Source organism: Mauremys mutica, chromosome 12 (assembly GCF_020497125.1).
Source record: "Mauremys mutica isolate MM-2020 ecotype Southern chromosome 12, ASM2049712v1, whole genome shotgun sequence".
In the NCBI taxonomy this organism is placed as follows: Eukaryota; Metazoa; Chordata; order Testudines; family Geoemydidae; genus Mauremys; species Mauremys mutica.
In genome coordinates this window covers 5779395-5793201 of record NC_059083.1, presented here as the reverse complement: position 1 = coordinate 5793201, position 13807 = coordinate 5779395, and positions in this window count along the sequence as shown.

Here is a 13807-nt window from a genome sequence, read left to right as displayed (position 1 = left end):
CCAAGCAAGCCCCTCAGCAGAGCATCCCATAGCCCTGTGGTTAAGCAGGAAACCCCTTTTCCACTCCCTGCTCCTCATCAGGCAGAGGGGGGTCTCCCACACCCTGGGGAAGTGCTCTAACCACTGGGCTAACGGCTGTATGGGAGGCCACCTCTCCACCAGTATAGAGTTAGGCGAGTGCCACTGATGTTCCTGTGAGACCTGGCTTAGCTGCCTGACTGCAGAACAGGGGTTCCCTGCCGGGGTGGCAGTGCAGGGGGGGATCAGGGGGCCATGGCCCCATCACTTTTTACCTGCCTTAAGGTTGAGCAACAGTGGGAGGGATGGAGAGAAGTGAGCAGGGGGTGTGAGGCCCTGGGGGAAGAGGCAGAGCGGGGCCACAGTTCAGGCCTCGGTGGCCACTATTTCTAGGGAACTTCCGGCACTCCTGGTTCCCAACGGTGGCTCCTAAACTGAGACAGATGTCTCATTCCAGCCCACATTTAGGCAGTGTTTCCCCAGGAATTGAAATTCGAGGGAGTGTTTGAATTTACGGGGGAGGTGAGGGCCATGGGGCGAGACCATGTGGGTGAAGGTGCGCTGTACATTTTCGTCAGCAAGGCAATTCAGCCCCACATTTTAAACATCATAAAGCACCAATAAACATCAGCATTTGAATTTACGCTGATTTATCGTTGTTTATAAATCACCATTTGAAATTATTGGGTCGGCCGAAATGATTGCACTGGCACCGTCATAACATACGCAGCTGTGGGAGGAAGCTAGTCTTTGTTCCTAATTTTCAAACCGATCACGCTTTTTCAGATACAAGTATTTGATCATATATTTGCTTTTAAAGTGTGTCTTAAGGTTTCAATTTCAATTCAAATTTCCAACCAGCAACTACATGGAATTTTTTTCCCACTAGAAAAATTTAAAACAAGATCTAGTTTGGAAATGATTAAATTGGCAACACTGCAATATGACTACGTGGGGGACCACAGGGTGGGGGTGGGGGAGAAATCAGAGGGGTGTAGAGAAATCCCTGGACTTAGGCACCAATCTCCTCCTGGCTAGCTTAGGCGGCTCCCTGCCTAGCATGTTGGCTTGTCTGGATCCTGTTCTCAGGCACCGATCCCTCTCCACACATTGTATAGGAAGTTTAGGGGCCTAAGCCAAGGTTTGTAGATTCCCTAGGTGACGAGGCTTTGCAATGCCTGAGTCCCTTTGTGCATCTGGGTTTTACACTCTAAACAGACACAGGGCAGAGGAGAAGCAGAGGCATAAGGAGGTGAAGTGACTGACCCAGTCCAGTCCTTGGCCACTAGATTACACTACCTCATGATTATATGGGCATGAATTCAACTCGTTGGTTTACTGTGGCCACTAGAGTGGAGATACATCAGGGATCAATTCTGCCCCTCCCCACCCCAAAAGTTGTAAGCTGAGGTCCCCCTTCCTTATCTGGGGTGCATGGGGAGGAATGTGTCCATTACATCATCCTAAAGTTAGTGAGGTTTTCTTATTCCTTTTTGCAGATCAACTTTATGATGGATGGTTAAACAAAACAAAAATTGGTGGAAATATATATATATTTAAAGGTACTGATTCTTGAACTGCTTCACTCTGACTCTAATCATAAAACACATTTCTCCATCCCTCGCTACTTTCCTCTTGATCTTCTGTGTTGTTTTTATAGGCCACACATTGACAGACAATCTCAGGCCAAAGCTGAGTTGAGCACCAGCAAAGAAGAAGAGCTGTGGAAGGAGACTCAGCTAGTTATGAAGCCCTACACCAACTGGGAGGAGTTCTTCATGCCGGCCCCCATCTTCATCACCAAGCTGGGAGACCTGATGTCCATCTCTGCAGGTGGGGAACATGTCGTCTTCAAGGAGAACACCCCAACATTGTCGAAATCCTTTGGGGCTTGCTTGCAGCTAGTGAACAACCAAGTCTGGTGGTCCTTTCGCAACACCAGAATGATCATGAATGAAATCAAGGGGCACTTCATGGGTGTCCCAAAGAAGATGGCAAACATTGTCCTAGCCTTCTTCCAGGATGAAGTGGGGAAGGCTCCCTCCAAGGAGGAGCTTGAAAGCATGCAGCTTGTATTAAAGAACTGCAGAGACTCAACACAGAAGTTTAACAACACATTCTCTCCTGCGATCGACCTGATTGAGAAGCTGCTGCAGGCCTGTGAAAAGGCCAAGCAGGCCTATGAGGATGAGCTGAAGGATGTACAGAATCTGAAGGCAGACATCACCAGGGTGAAGCCGGACAAGGAGGAGTCAGAGCAGGATGGAAGGAAGAGGAGACAGCAGCTGGAAGAGGCCTTCCAGAAGTACAAGGCAAGCATCCCCACTTCAGGCAAATCTGTAGGCATGTGCTTGCTGCAAATGATAAAAAGCTACGTCACTGACCCTGGAGCAGCACCTGGACCTGTTTTCAAAGAGCAGGATGGAACTGAGCTGACAGATGAGACGTTCTTAAAAGTGAAGGAGAACTGGGAGGTGCTGAGGTCAACCCTGGAGGAGGAGGAGAAGAAATTTCAGCTCACCGAGAAGCAGAACCAGGAGCTGATGAAAACCGAATGTGACATAATGACATATGAGGCAAGAGAAAAAGAGTTAGAGATAGCTGGAGGGATACTGGGCCAAGGGGCGGAATCCCTGAAGAGCATGAAGAGGCAGTGGGACAACATGGTGCTGTTCTTTCAGATGATCTCCAGTGAGATCGAATCCTGCTTCAGGGAATATTTCGATTCTGTTAAAGCTATCACAAACCCCTCCACAATGGATCCAATCTACACCCCGGCATTCAAAGCTTCCAACGTGGCTCAGTTTGTGTACATGATCTCCAAGACCTATGTCGAGGTATCTGATAAACACCTGATGCCTCTGTTGGGAGAGCTGGAGGAAATCTCTACAAAGCCTTCCAAAGACAGTTTCAAATCTGAGGAGACTGAACTAGCTAAGTGGTGTGACAAGACCCAGAGAAACATCTCCAGCCTGGTGCAAAAGAAGGAGGAAGAGTTCAAGAAGAATTTAAAGGGCCAGGAGGAGACCATCAAAAAAGACATGAAGGCCATGCAGCCCCCAATGAATGAGGATAAGCTGAAGGCGATAGAAGGCGCCATGCAGCAGGCAATGAGGGAGCTGAGAGTGCAATAGAAAGATCAGTATGAATATGACGACCCAGTGGGGTCCCAGCTACTGGCTCAAACTGAGATTAAAAATTTCCACCTCTTCCTGTTGCTTGATTTTCTGCTTGGAGATCCCCACCAGACGCTTTCTCAAAGCTCACCTTGGGCAAAACTCCATTAGTCTACTCTTCGACCCTCTGGGGGAAGTCCCACCAGTTCCCAACTCAGCCATCCCCAGCATGCCCTTGTCACGATTGTTCTTTTCAGTCTATGTCCCCAGGGCTCCTGCACTAAATGTCCCAAGTGATGCATCTCCCAGCCCTTCCCTTGAGGAGATAATTCCAAGGTCAGTGACCCAGGAGAACAATGAGGTTCTCCGCTAACTCAGCCCAGGCACTGGATGGTTATTGGATACACTCCAGAGGAGATGTGGTCCACAGCCAACATCAGGGACTCACCTTGTTTCCCCAGTGAGAGGAGACATCAAAGATATGCCATCTCCATTTCTTCCTCCCCTTTACCCCCTCTGAACCCATAATGAAGTGTCTTGAATCAGCCCCACTGCAAGAAGTGGGTCTATGAGATCCTGTCACCTTAGCTTAGTTTAAAGGGGGAATCAGCAGCAGGGAAAGGGAGGAGGAGGAGGGGGATTGGAAAAGGAATTGGCAGCGGGGAGGAAGGTGGGTCATGAAAATTGGTGTGTGAGGGGGGTCAGTCTATTATGGATGAACCCCGTGTCCCCTCAAGGGGACAGGAGAAGCCAGACCCCTTGACAGGGATGGAGACAGAAGAAGATGGACCCAGAGTGCCCTGAGTGAGAAGTGGAACCATGAGGTGCTGGGAACCCTGAGCCTAATGGTGCCACCTGAGCTGCTGCTGGGTAGGGTTCACCTTGGACCCAGCCCTGACCCCTCAAGAGCCATTAGCTTCCTAAGCAAAGCAGCTGGTGAAAACTGAGCCCACCCCGCACTCACCCCACAGCAGAGGCTCCTGTCCTTTGGGGCTGGGTCCAGACACCTCAGAATCCCTCCTGCCCTGGGGCTCCCCCCTCATAACTCAGGTTCACGCTCCTCCCCCAGGACTCTCGCCTCCTCCCAGTGAACCTGTCCAGGAAGAAGCAGGCAGAAGCCAGGGCCTCCTGGTGGAACTGAGGAATCTAGCTCCACATGCCTGGAATCCAGTGTGCAGATGGGGCCTTCCCCCAATGACACCCCACCTCACTCCCTTCCTGGCCCTGGCACTGCCCGGTGTGGGGCTTCGCCTGTCAGGACAAGTGCATGGGGTGGCTCAGAGAATAGATTGGAGGGGCTGAGCCCCCTAGCCCCCCACTGCCTGTGCTTCCACGGGAGTTGATCATCTTGGGTTTGTTTAGTTTATTGCACCTGGTGCAAGCTCCTGACATTGATCAGCTGCAGAGGGAGCGGTTGGTCCCCAGCCAAGGAGAGAACCATTAACCTGAACTTTTGCTCTGCTGTATTTGCTGCTTGTTTTCTCAATAGGTTCTTAGCATGTTGCTGCATTGGTACATACAGCGTTTGCATGGCTGGAAAATAAACTGCGAGTGCCAGCTAATGGCTAGAGCAAGAGATTCGGAGCTGGGACTCCCCAGCTCTATGACTGCATGTCTAGCGGTTAGAAAGGCAGGCTGGGAGTCAGGACTCCTGGGTATAGTCCCAGCTCTGAGAGGGGAGTGACCCCTAGTAGTTAGAGCAGGGTGGGGCTGGGAATCAAGTGCTGGTTCCCTGTTGTGGTGGGTGTGGGACGGCTGAGTTGATTTTTATCTGCAGTGCATTTCTGCTGCGATTCTGTCCTGTCATTCGCTCTGTGGCGCTGAAGCAATAAAGCAGTGGTGACTGCAATGAACCAAGGCATCTGAGTGTCCTTCTGTCTATAACAACTGAGCTGACACCCCAAACACCAACAGTCTGGGCCCTTTGGCTGCCGAGCCAATAGCAACAGCGTTAGATCATCATGATGTTCCCATTACGCCTCTGCCTCCCAGCCAGTGGGAATGCGGAGCCGGTGCTCTGGGCAGGGGCAGCGCGCGGAGCCCCATGGCCCCCCTGCCTAGGAGCTGGACCTGCTGCTGGCCACTTCCAAGGCGCAGCGCGGTGCCAGCCAGGACAGGTAGGGACTAGCCTGCCTTGGCGCCGTAGCACCGCCGACCGGACTTTTAACGGCCCGGTCAGTGGTGCTGGCTGGTCCCTTTTTGACCGGGTGTCCAGCTGAAAACCAGACACCTCGTCACCCTACCCAGAGCCCACAACCCCAGTGGGAGCCCACACCCCATCCCGCACTCCAAACCTCCCGGCCCCAGCCCAGAGCCCCCTCCTTCACTCCAAACCCCTCATCTCCAGCCCCAGCCCAGAACCTGCACCCCCAGCCAGAGTCCTCACCCCCTGCCCCAGCCCGGTGAAAGTGAGGGAGGGTGGGGAGGAGTGAGCAACAGAGGGAGGGGGCATGGAGTGAGCAGGGGACGGGGACTCAGAGAAGTGTCAGGGCATGCGGGGGGCCTCAGAGAAGGCTGAGGCTTTATGGCAACCACATTGTGAAATCAAGCAGGATGTTTAGTTTCTCCCACGGAAATCTGCAATGCTTGATATTCATGGGAACTCACAATCCTGTTTGCAAAGCTTTGGCACATATTTACCAGGCATTCTTCTCAAACAATAATACACGCCCTTTATCATAGCGTTAGGCAAGGTTAATTGGTTACAGTTCATAAGAGTGGAAGTCAGGACTCCTGGGTTCTCTCCTTGATTCTGGGAAGGCAGGTGAGATCTAGTGGGTTAGAGCAGCAGGGGAAGCTGGGACTCAGGACTCCTGGGTTCTGATCCTGTCCCTGGGAGGGGAGTGGGATCCAGCAGTGAGAAGCACTGGTTGTTAGATCTCCTTGGCTCTATTTCCAGCTGTGCTGTCGGCTGGTTGACTTAGGAGAACCTACTTGGAAGGGAATTTTCAGCAAAGCTGCGATGGGTGATCGGTGCTGGAACAAAGCCCCCTCTTTATCCTTTGGGGGTCTGAGATCAGGTTTCTCTATCACCAGCCAAGCCTGTGAAGGGAGCCTAAGACTCCCCCAGCAGTGCCCACTCCAGCCTTTTTCTATCTGAATGGGCACATTGGCCTCAGTACAGTCAGTACCAACAAGTCTAGAGAGAAAATGGCATCCCCAAGCCTGGATGAGAACAGCTGCATTTCTGGTTCATTCACCCTCCAAGGGTGAGGCCATGGGCTTCCTGCCCCTGTGCTGTGAAATCCAATGAGATTTTTGTGGTTCATTCCACGGAAGTGCACAGGGTTTGGTGTTTGTGGGAACTCACTCCCATGTTTACAAAGTTTAGGAGTGTCTGAAACATGAGACGTGGCTACAGTGAGCCCGGTCTGTCCAGACGGGCAGTTCCCATAAACCTGCCACTGAACACTGGATGTTCTAGCATGAACAATGGGAGCTATTTAGTGGTTATTTTAAATGGGAGAAGCAAAGGATGGTCCACGCTCTGTGAGACCAGCACGACAGTTAATGCAGCCCTTGTCCCCACCCTGTTCAGTCCCTGTGAACTGCATCCCTTTCCCAATACTGGCCTCCCTGCACAGCCCCCACCCCCTTCCCATCCTGCCCCGGTTTCCCTGGTGTGGCCCAGTGGCCCCGCTAGCCCTCACGAAACGCCATTACCATGAAGGACGTGCACAGGTGCCGGATCCGTAATGTTTTTGGTGAGGCCCAGGGGTGTGAAGACTCCAGCAGGGGTGCAAGGGCTTAGGGCGCCTAGGTTACAGCCTGGCCTCTGGGAGGGGAGTGGGGCTTAGTGGGTAGAGCAGAGGGGGCTCTAAGTAAGGATTCCTGGGTTCTATCCCTAGATCTTGGAATGGGAGGATGGACCGGGTACACTAGAGCGAGGGCTGGGGCACCAGAACTCTGGGTTCTGCACCCAGCTCTGGGAGAAGAGGGGGATCAAATGGATCACAGCAGTGGGGGCTTGGAGTTAGGTCTCCTGGATTCTATTTCTGGGTGGCGAGTGCGGTTGGTTGCCATAACTGGGTCTACACATGTATCCTAATTGTGAGCGTAAGAAAGTGAGTAAAAGTTCATAAAATGCAGTGAGTGCAAAGGAATCCTCATATTATCCTGTATTTTACAGATAGGGAAACTGAGGCCCACAGAAATGCAGTGACTTACCCAAGATCACACAAGGCATCGGTGGCAGAGCTGGGAACTGAGCCCAGATCTCCTGAGTCCCAGCCCAAGGCTGTAAGGTCAAGAGAGGGGGAACAGGCTTTGGCTGGGAGCTGAAGATTTTGATTCAATGTCTGGCCCTGACTCTGATAAAAGATTCTGTTTTGGCCCTGTCCTGGGGAAGGTATTTGGGGTGAAGTCTCATTGCTTAGTTGTGTACTGACCAATATGACCTTCAGCCATGCCCCTGACTACCTAACACCAATCAGACTCTACCCAATAGCCCCTAGGAAATTCACTCTTTGTAAACCAGATGAAACAACATGAGGGTTTTCAGACGTGGGGTTAACAGAGCCGCCTGCTACCCTGAGTCAGTGCAGGGTATTGGAACAGGTTTTTGTAAACAGCAGCAGAAAATATTCCATGCCTCAGATCACTGCCTTCATTCGCTCACCTTTAGCCAGTTCCCAGCAAGCAGAGATACAGCGCACCCTGAGTGTATTATTTCACTAGGAGTGACTTCCACAGAATTAGTTAATTCAGCCATAGGTGCCGGGCCCTGGGCCCAGGAAATAAAGAGACACACCTTTCTGGTAAATCTTCTGGCTGCCTCATTACATTTGTTCTGTTTGTACAGTACCATGTCTGATGGCCCTGGTCCATGACTGGCTTACTGCAGTACAAATAATAAATACTAAGAGGAGGGTGGGAATGTTTGTAAGAGACAAAATGGTAAATCTGAAGCTCTTTGGAAAGCAGAAAAATAAATTCACAAAAAATATTGACATTTCAAATTTGTTACCAAGTTGTTTTTTTTTATATATTTTTTTCATAGAAAATTGGTAGTTATGAAAATTTTGGTTTTTTCGGTTTTTCTTCCCCCCCATTACAACTCCTCCTTCTCCCCAGCTCACTTCCCCCACCCCCTTTTTATTGCTGCAGAAAAAGAGGGGGAAGAAAAACTGAAAAAAATGGGGGATTTTGAAGAAAAAAATGGAAAAGTATTGGAAAAACCTCTTTTGTTGAGGAATATTTTCAATGCTTTTCTTTCCCAAATACAATATCTTCACTGAAAACGCTTCAACTAGCTCCAGTTCTCTGCCACCCCTTCACGCGGCTGGAGAGATGCAAAGGGGCCTTAGATTCAAGAAGAATCAGATACAAGGGGGTCTGATCCTTCCCTATGTTACTCCAGATACAGCCCGTGCAATGGTGCAGCCGGGAGGGTTAACGTGACCCTTGGATGGAGAAGCAGGGGGATGCTGAGCAGGAGCAGGGACGTGGGATCATCTCTGCACATGGCGCAGGTGACACCAATTCTAGGGTCCACACCTGACCAAGGATGTTGACACACTGGAAAGGGTTCAGAAAGAGCTACAATAATGAGATGAGATCCAGAAAACCTGCCGTATAGTGAGATACTCAGGAGCTAAATCTCTTTAGCTTCATAAAGAGAAGCTTTTATGTTGGTATAATACATAGTGAGCACCTGACAGACGTGTATGAAGGAATCTTCACGGTATCCCTAGTTTTACAGATGGGGAACTGGAAGCCCAGAGAGCTGCAGTGACACAGATGGCAGAGCTGGGAACTGGATGCGGATCTGCTGAGTCCCAGCCCACTGTTTGAACTTTAAGAGCAGGGGGACAAGCTTGTGTGGGAGGCATTGGGCTGGGTTCTGGAGAGCATTAATCAGTTCCCAGCTCTGACATCACTAAGGTTGGGGTTGGTCCAGCTGTGAGCAGGGGGTTGGACTAGATGACCTCCCGAGGTCCCTTCCAACCCTGAGATTCTATGATTCGTCTACGATTCTTAGGTTATGCACACACTACAAGCTCACGTACACCTACCCGTGCTGCCTCTCCTCGAGCTAGCGTGACTATAAATAGCAGTGTGCCATGTAACAGGTCAGAGAAGGGCTACTAGGATGATCAGTGGAATGGAAAACTGACCTTATGAGATGAGACTCAAAGAGCTGGGCTTGTGTAGCTGAACCAAACGCAGGCTGAGGGGAGATATGAATACATCAGAGGGGTAAATGCCAAGGAGGCAGAGGAGTTATTCATGTCAAGAGCCAATGTTGCCACAAGAACAAATGGGTATAAACTGGCCATCAACAAGTTTAGGCTTGAAATTAGATGAAGGTTTCTAACCATCAGAGGAGCGAAGCTCTGGAACAGCCTCCCAAGGGGAGCAGTGGGGGCAATGACCCGAACTGGCTTCAAGGCTGAGCATGATAAGTTGATAAGGTTGCCTGCAATGTGGCCGATCTGCAATTGCTAGCAGCAAATATGCACAGTGGTCGTGATGGGACACTAGATGGAGAGGGCTTTGATTCACTACAGAGAATTCTTTCCCAGGTGTCTGGCTGCTGGGTCTTGCTGACATGCTCAGGGTCCTACTTATGAACATACTTGGGGTCAGAAAGGAATCCCCCCTCGCCCCCCGGGGTCAGATTGGCAGAGACCCAGGGTGTTTTTCTCCTTCTTCTGCAGCATGGGACATGGGTCAATTGCAGTTTTAAAGAACTGTGAATGGTGGATTCTCTGTAACTTGAAGTCTTTAAATCACTATTTAAGGACGTCAGTCACTCACCCAGAGGTTCGGGGTCTATCATAGGAGTGGGTGGGTGAGGTTCTGTGGTTGCGATTGCAGGAGATCAGACAGATCTTCATGATGGTCCCCTCTGACATTAAAGTTTATGAGTCTATGTAGCACAGGAGCAGTGACAGAGGTACAGCTGAGCTGGGTACGTACTCAGCACAGCTCAGCCATATCTCCGCTACCCATGCTACCGCACCTACACTGCTATTTGCACTTGTGTTACCTCAATCAGCGCTCGTATAAATGTGTGTACACAAGCAGGGACTCACACCCCTAATTCCTAGTGTAGACACAGGCTACGTCTACACTGCACTTTCAGCACTAAAACTTTTGTCCCTCTGGGGTGTGAAAAAACACCCCCCTGAATGACAAAAGTTTTAGTAACAAAAAGCGCCAGTGTGGACAGCGCTTCATCAGTGGGAGAAATAAAATGAATAATGTCCATCTTTGTTGGGGTTCCCCCACAAAAAAACTTTTTCCATTTTTTTCACTCTAATTTTTTTAAGCTTCCTCACCTTTAGAAAGTAACACACTTGTGTAGTGACTGGTTTCATTTTTTCCTTTTGTGGCTCTGTCACTTCTCCAAGGTTGAAGACACTTGGACAAGTAACTACATGGAAGAAAGAAAAAGGAGGGGAAATGAGGGTAAAAATCTGAAATTTCAATTTTTCAAAAATTAATTGAAATTGAAGTTTCTAGGTGAAACAAATGCAATAATTTTTTTTGTTTTATTCTCAAACTTCCCACCCCATAATAGAGAGAGAAGGGGGTGAGGTGATATCTTTTATTGGACCAACTTCTGTTGGGGAGAGAGAGACGCTTTGGAGCTTACAGAGCTCTTTGTCAGCTCTGGGAAATGTACTCAATTCTGGGCTACTCCACCTACGCCGGTATAACGACATTGCTCAGCGGTGTGAAAAATCCACCCCCCTTGCATGACATAGTTATACTGACCTTAACCCCCCTGTGCAGACAGCGTTATGTGGATGGGAGAGCTTCTCCCCCGACATAGCTACTGCTCCTCGGGGAGGTGGATTAACTACGCCAACGGGAGCACTCGGTCCCGTCAGCATAGGAGCGTCTTCACTTATGTGCTGCTGCAGTGCTTTAAGTGTAGACCTGCCCTCCGAGTCCCACAGCTAAATACAAGTGATAAAGGAGCAGAAGTAAGGCTCATGCTTGTGCCACCGAGTTAATGAAATACACCTGTGTTGAAAGAGGCGGTAAATAAAAGGAACCGAATAATGTGTTTTTAAGGACACTTGCCGACAGAGGGGTATAATCAGAAATGTAACTGGTTGGTTAATGCACAGACTCAGCTCAGCCAGACAAGGTTCCACCATTGTTGTTAAAAGGAGAAGAGCAATGGAAGATTCGTAGAAAACCCTGATATTTCACGCAAAAACATTTTCCACCCTCAGAAAAAATACAAAACATTCTCTGCCTAAAACTGACATTTCCCACCCAAAACCACGACACTTCCTGTTTTGAAAAATCATTTTCAGTGAAATCACAGGAAAAAAAAATCTTTGTGTGAAAATTCAGCTGGCTCTAGTTAGGGATTGAAAAATCTCCAAGCATCAATACATCTGGGCATGAGAAGCGGAGGGAAGGGAGATAAAATTCAATATTGAGTGTTCACACGGGCTGGAATAAATGCCCATTTGGAGGATATGTTTGGATTGCGACACCTGAGTAAAACAGCTTATGAATGTTGACACTCTTGAATTTCCTTAATATTTGTTTAGCAGTATGTAGGTGTGTGTTTTCTTCTCATTCCTCCCCTCCACCCCATAAACCAACACCCTGCCACCATGTGATCTTTGGGTGCTCATTAGAGCCTCCCTCGTTAGACCTCTAGAGCACCCATCTTTGCCCCTCAGCTCTTGGAGAAGCAAACCTTGACTCGGGTGTTTGAGGTGGCACTGCCATGTAACCCGGGCTGTGTCTACATTGCACACTACAGGCGGCGGTGCGGAGGGTATGTATAGCTCGGCCCTGTCCCCGCGGATGGAGGCTTTCCCTGTTGCTTCCCCACTGCCAGAGCCTTTCCTCATTGCTGGAGTCTCTCACTGCAGCAGGGTTCAGGCGTGTCCATCTACACTGCTATTCACACCTGTTCAGTGTACGGACTCTACACGCCACCTAGGAAGTGTGCAGTTTGGACGTACCCTTTTGGAATTTCTTTGGGGCAGGCACCATCTTTTTGTTCAGTTTGTACAGCACCTAGCACAGTGGAGACCTGGTTTGTGACTCGGGCCCTGAGGCACTACTGCAATGCACATGATAATGCTATGCATTCCTGGCTTCTATTCCCAACTCTGGGGGAGGTCTATTGGTTAGAGCTGGGAGCCAGGGTTCCTGGGTTCTATTCCTGGCTCTGCAAGGTGAGGGTGATCTAGTGGTTAGAGCAGGGACAGCAGAGTTTTATTCCCATGGAATGTGTGGACAGAAAGGTCCTGAAAATGAGATGATTTGCAGCTTTCTGGTAACCTATTCAACGGGGAAATGACAGGATGGAAAGATACAGCAGTGCTGGGGCCAGGGAAGTTATCCACTCAGCCCTCTGTGGTCAGTTCACTAGCTCAGGTGGCTAGAAGCTGAACGAATTACAAAACCCAGAAGTACTGGGTTGTGTCAAGTCAACCAGAAGAGGCCCTTAGAAGAAGAATGTGCAGCCCCTGTGGATAAACGCAATGTCGTGCCCAGGCTGTAACTCCAGTTCTGTTTAGGGGGGTATGAGAAGTCATTATTAAAACAAGATGAAATCTTTTTTTCTAGAAGAAATGCAGTAATTCAAACAGGAATTAATTCAGGGAAGCCCTGTGGTGTGTGCTATGCAGGAGATCAGACTAGATGATCACAGTGGTACCTACTGGTTTTATAGCTAGAGATCTATAAAGCAGTGATCATTGTTGAAGTTTGAGAACTGTATGGAAGGAGCAGGATTGCTGAGAGGGGGCAGAGAATGAGCAACGAGGAAGTTCTGTCTGGGGATCAGGAAACCTCACCTAGAGCTGAGGAGATCAGTGCAAGCAACACTGCAGGGACTTGGGACTCCTGGGTTTCCAAAAGGAGAATCCCGTGTCCATTTGGAACTGGCTTTTAGGGAGGTTGGATGGAACCATCCCAGCTGCAATTCACCCACGGATGCTGAGGGTTAGTGCTCACCTTCTGGACAAGTGATCAAAGGTGTTTTCCTACGTGTAACCTCATTGGATGTTGAGATTTCAAGATTCAGCTGAGGTCATGCAGAGACACTAACACACCACTAGGCTGAGTCCTTGATCAACAGAGCCCTGTATAAATATCGCCGCGACTCAGGCACTTGGTTCAGTTACAGAAGAGAAGAGGTTTGAAGCGAGCAGAAAGGTAAGTGGTGGTGGTGGCAGCAGCGGTGGGTGGGGTGGGGTAGGGATTATTTCATGGTACTTTTGTAATGGGGAGCTTGGGGAAAGCCTGTCCCCCGGAGGCACTGTCCAGTGTTGTACCGGGGACAAAGAGAGATCAGAAGGTCTAAACCAGTGCGGGGGGGAATGGGAGATACTGGGCTAGATGATCCCATTGGTTTGATCCTGGGTGGTGGTGGTGGTGGGCTGCAGATTGGGCACACTGATTTGATCTGGTGTGGCAGGGGATGGATTTATACTGAGCTATAGATGGTCTGATTTGGTCCAGGAAGGCAGCCAGGATTGTGGGTTAGACAGACTTGGTTCCAGATGGCAAATTCAGTGGGACAGAGTCTCATCTCAGTTATAACACGGTTCATCCAGAGTCAGTAGGGTCACTCAGAATTTACACTGGGGGAGTGGAGTTTAGAATCTGGACTTCACTCCAGTGAGGTCAGTGGGGTCACTCTAGCCTTGCACTGGAGTAATTAAGATCAGAATCCGTCCCAGACTCCA